This window comes from Leopardus geoffroyi, chromosome X (assembly GCF_018350155.1).
Source record: "Leopardus geoffroyi isolate Oge1 chromosome X, O.geoffroyi_Oge1_pat1.0, whole genome shotgun sequence".
NCBI classification, from domain to species: Eukaryota; Metazoa; Chordata; class Mammalia; order Carnivora; family Felidae; genus Leopardus; species Leopardus geoffroyi.
Window position 1 is genome coordinate 107,462,391 of NC_059343.1, and position 6,000 is coordinate 107,468,390.

The window sequence follows — 6,000 nt, forward strand, 5'->3', positions numbered from 1 at the left end:
GAGAGAGAGAGAAAGAGAGTGAGTGGGGGCAGGAGAGAGAGAGAGAGAGAGAGAGAGTGAGTGGGGGCAGGAGAGAGAGAGAGAGAGAGAGAGAGAGAGAGAGAGAGAGAGAGAATCCCAAGAAGGCTCTGTGCAGAGCATGGAGCTTGATCCTATCACCCTGGAATCATGACCTGAGCTGAAATCAAGAGTCATTTAACTGACTGAGCCACTCAGGCACCCCACAATAGACTTCTAGATAATATATAGATCAAAGAAGCCTCAAGAAAAATTTTCAAATATTGTGAACTAAATTAATATGAATATACAACTTAGAAAATTTTGTGGAATGAAGCAAGAGCAATGCTAAGAGGAAAATTTGTTAGAAAAGAAGATGTAAAATCAATAATCTAAGCTTACATATTAGGAAACTATAGAAAGAAGAGCATATAAGCCTAAAGCAAGCAGAAGAAAATTAATTAAAAATAGAGAGGATATAAATGAAATTAAAAACAGAAATTTTTTTTTTCAACGTTTATTTATTTTTTTGGGGACAGAGAGAGACAGAGCATGAACGGGGGAGGGGCAGAGAGAGAGGGAGACACAGAATCAGAAGCAGGCTCCAGGCTCTGAGCCATCAGCCCAGAGCCCGACGCGGGGCTCGAACTCACTGACCGCGAGATCGTGACCTGGCTGAAGTCGGACGCTTAACAGACTGCGCCACCCAGGCGCCCCTAAAAACAGAAATTTAATAGAGAATATCAATGAATCAAAAAAGCTGATTGTTTGAAAAGAATAATAAAATGATAATCATCTGTCAGGCTAACCAAGAAAAATATAAGAGAGAAGACACAAATACTCATCAGAAATGAAAAAGAGGAGGGGTGCCTGGGTGGCTCAGTCAGTTAAGCGTCCAACTTCCGCTCAGGTCATGATCTCCTGGTACACGAGTTCAGGCCCCACATCAGGCTCTGTGCTGACAGCTTGGAGCCTGGAGACTGCTTTGGATTCTGTGTCTCCTGCTCTCTCTGCCCCTACCCTGCTCTCTCTCTCTCTCTCTCTCTCTCTCTCTCAAAAATAAATAAACATTTAAAAATTTTTTTAAAGAAATGAAAAAGAGGACATCACTACTTTTCCCATGGTCATTAAAAGGAAAATAAAGGATATTATGAACAACTCTATGCTTACAAATTTGATAACTTAGATGAAATAGACCCATTCCTTACAAGACACAACTACCAAAAGTCACATAAGGATAAATGATGCTTATTTAAAAATATTAAGTCAAATTAATAATCTTCCAAAAAAGAAAGCACAAGGCCCAGATGTTTTCACAGGTAAATTCTATCAAAATTTAAGGAAGAAATTATAATAACTTTCCACCAGAAAATAGAAGTAGAGTACACTTCCTAATTCTTTCTATGAGGCCAGCATTACCCCAATACCAAAACCAGAAAAAGATAGTACATGAAAGGAAAACTATAGACCAACATCTCTAATGAACATACATGCAAAAATACTCAACAAAATAATAGCAAATTGAATCCAACAATGTATAAAATAAATTATGCACTGTCAACAATTAGAATTTACTCCAATTATGTTCAAATTCAAAAATCAATTAATGTGATCAACAGAAAAGGAGAAAAATCATACTCTCATAATCAATAGATCCAAAAAGAAATTGACAAAATCCAAATTTCACTCATGATTTTAAAAAGCCCTCAGCAAACTAGGAATACAGGAAGATCCTTTAACCTACTAAAGAACATCTATCAAAAAAATATTTATGGATAACATCATACTTAATAATGAGAAACTAGGTGTTTTCCCACTAAGACTGAGAACAAGACAAGATTGTCCCCTTTTTCCACTCCTTTTCAACATTATGCTAGAAGATACTGGAAGTCCTAGCTAATGCAATAAGACAATAAAAGAAACAAAAGGTTTACAAATTGGGAAGGAAGAAATAAAACTATCTTCATTCACGGATGACATGATTGCCTATATAGAAAATCTCAAATAGATAAAATACCTCCTGGAACTAACAAGTGATTATAGCAAGGTTGCTGGCTATGTGGTTAATATGCAAAAGTCAACTGCTTTCCTATATACCAGCACTGACAATTTGGAATTTGAAATAAAAATCACAATGCTATTTACATTACCATCCCCCAAAATTAAATCTTCAGTTACAATTCTCACAAAATATGTAATGGGACTATATGACAAAAACTATAAAATTCTGATGAAAGATATCAAATACTTATGACATTCCATGTTATGGATAAGGAGACAATATTTTTAAGATGGCAATTCTTCCCAACCTGATCTATAGCTTTAACACAATCCCATTCAAAATCACAGCACGTTATTTTGTAGATATCAACAAATGGATTTGAGAATATATATGGAAAAGTAGAAGATCCAGAATAACCAACAATATGAAGGAGAACAAAGTTGGACGACTGACAGTGTTCAATTCCATGACTTACTATAAAGCTACAGTAATCAAGACAGTGTAGTATTGGTGAAAAAAAAAAAAAAAAACAGACAAATAGATCAATAGAACAAAATGAAGAACCCAGAAACAGACCCACACAAACATAGTAAACTAATCTTTGACTAAAGAGCAAATGCAATTCAAATGAGAAAAGATGGTCTTTTCAACAAATGGTGATGTAACAATTAGATATTCAAATGCAAAAAAATGAATCTAGACACAGACCTTACATCTTTCACAAAAATTAACTCAACATGGATCTAAGTGTAAAACGAAAAATTACAACAATACTAAAAGATAGAAAAAAATCTAGGTGACCTTGAGTTTGATTATTACTTTTTAGATACAACACCAAAATCAATGTCTATGAAAAAAATTGATAAGTTGGAACTTTATTAAAATTAAAAATGTGTTCTTTGCAACAGGCACTATTAAGATAATGAAAAAACAAGCCACAGACTGGGATAAAATATTCACAAAACATATATCTGCTAAAGATAGTTGTATCCAAAACATACAAAAAAAGAAAACTTTTAAAACTCAACAACAAGAAAATAAACCAGTAAATGGGCAAGAGATCTAAAGAGATATCTCATCAAAAAAGATATACAGGTGGCAAATAAGCACATGAAAAGATGCTCAATACGATAAGTCATAAGGGAATTACAAATTACAACAATGAGATACCACTACACACTTAGAATATCTAAAACCCAAAAACCAATGATATTATATGCTGGCAAGGATGCAGAACAAGACGAATGCTCACTCATTGCTAACGGCAATAGAAAATCGTACATTTACTTTGGAGGACAGTTTAACAGTTTCTTACACAATTAAACATACTCTTACCATATGATTGGCAATTGTACTCCTAGGTATTTACCCAATTGGGTGTAAACTATGTCCAAACACACACACACACACACACACACACACACACACACAAACGAAAAAGCACACATATGTCTGTAGCAGCTTTATTCTTGATCACCAAAAAGTGGAAGGAACCAAGATGTCTTTCAATAGGTGAACAGATAAACAACTTTGTTACGTCCAGACAATGGAATATTACCCAAGCAATGAAAATAAATAAGCTATCAAGCCACAAAAAGACATGGAAGAACTTTAAATACATATTGCTAAGTGGAAGAAGCCAGTCTGAAAGGCCATATATTATATAAGATTCCAACTGCATGACATTATGGAAAAGGCAAAACTATAGAGGCAGTAAAAACATCAGTGGTTGCCAGAGGTTTGGGAGTACAGAGACACAAATGGATGGAGCATAAGAAATTTTTAGGGTGGTGAAACTATTCTGTATGATACTGTAATGGTGAATACATGACATTATGCATTCGTCAAAACCCATAGTACTATGCAACACAAAGAGCAAACTTTAATGGAAACTATGGACTTTACTTAATAATAATGTATCAATATTGGTTTGTTAATTGTAACAAATGTATCACATTAAAAGAAGATGTTAATAATAGGGGAAACTGTGCTGGAGTAGAGGGTGGTAATATGAGAATGCTCTGTACTATCTGTTCAATTTTTCTGTAAATCTAAAACTGTTCTTTAAAAAGTTTATTAATTACCAGAAATGTTAAAATTTAAAGATGGATTTTGTACTACATAGAGAAAAACTGAAAATATTATATACAATAGTAGATTAAAATAGAATACTAAAAATGGGATACCTGGGTCGCTCAGTCTGTTAAGCGTCTGACTTTGGTTCAGGTCATGATCTTATGGTTCATGAGTTCGAGCCCTCCATTGGGCTCTACACTGCCAGTGCGAGCCTTCTTGGGATTCTTTCTGTCTCCCTCTCTCTGCTTCTCCCCGACTTGTGCTTTATCTCTCTCTCAAAATAAATAAAAATAAAACTTAAAAAATAAAAATAAAAAGTAGAATACTAAAAATGTTTAACTCAAAATAAGGCAGGATGAGAGAAATAGAGGAATAAAACACAGGAGAAACAGAACACAAATATGGCAGACCTAAATCTAAACATATCAACAATTACATTAAATATAGTCTAAACATGCCAGTTAAAAAACAGAACAACAATAGACTCTAGGGAAAGAACAGACAACCTGGACCCTGCATCCTAGTCCTCAATATTCACAGTCTAATTGAGAAGTGCAAACCAGAACCAGAGAAAATGATAAATGAACCTCATACTCATGGTGCTCCAATCACATTGAGGACATCTTTCAGTTTTTCGAACACACTAAAATCATTTCTGCTTCAGGGATTCTGTACTTGCTGTTCTCTCTGCCTGGAGCACTATTTGCATGACTGATTCCTCATCTTTTAGGGCTCAGTTTAAATGTCACCTCCTCAGAGAAGCCTTCTGTGGCCAGTCTATGTGAAGTAATTAGCCTGCCTCTCCCCTCTATCCCTTTGCCTTGCTTTTATGCATAGTCTTTATCACTATCTGAAATTATCTTCCTTGTTGGTTTATTTTTTGTCATCTCTTCCACTAGGATGTCAGGTTCATGAAGGCAGGGAATCATGTCTGTTTTGTTCACTGCCATATCCCAGCATGTAGTAGATGTTGAGGAATATCTACTGAGCGAGGAAACAGGGAACATTTAAAACATATTGAAAGTACATATTATATCAGCATAAAATTTAAGCATAGAATGTGGAGCATAAAAATTTGTGAATCAGTTGGGGTGAACTGGGGAAGTCTTCTTTTAAAAAGTAAACTTTGTTAAAGGTTTTGAAAATGGGCAGATGTGGATTTGCAGAGATGGGGGATAAGACATTCCAGACCATGGCAATTTCACAGGCATGCAGATTAGAGATGTAAACATAGTTCAAGAGCAGGGTCTCAATTGGTCTCATATCTAGGCAGGTAGAGTTAAGTTATGCTTTCTTTACCATTCTCCACTCACAAACCAATTATACTGATTGATTTGTACTGGTACAAAATCTTCTGATAAAGGACATCAGCCATATCTCTTCTTGGATTCCTATTGAATGAGAAGAGAACCTAGCTGAAGATATGTTTCTGAAAAGACTGTAGGGCTCTTGGGAAAGAATCCACCAACCAGCAAAAAGATGTCAAGGCACAGAGTCAGATTTAGCAACAGGGGCTGAGAATAAGGGGTAAGCAGAGTTTACAGTTATAGGATAGTTGTTGTCTAAATCCATCTCAACCCAACTATTCTGACTGGGCAAATATGTGTTCTGAGGTATTAGGATTCTGAGTAAAAGGCAAATGAGCTAACTAAACTTTTTAACACCTCAGGACCCAAATAACCATGCTATGAGATTCCCCGAAGGGAGCATAATGCAGGAAAGAGAATGATTGCCCCTTCTGACTTTGCAGTTGATTGCCTAGGTCTCATTGTTCTATGAGGATTGAGAGCGTCGATAGCCAGAATAATCAGCAGGATACAGCAGGCTGGCAAGGCAGTGGCAGCAGCACTGACAGTATGGGGCACAGTATCAGCAGCAGTGATGGTGGTCTGGCTAATTCAGAACTCATGTAAGATAACCCCTGG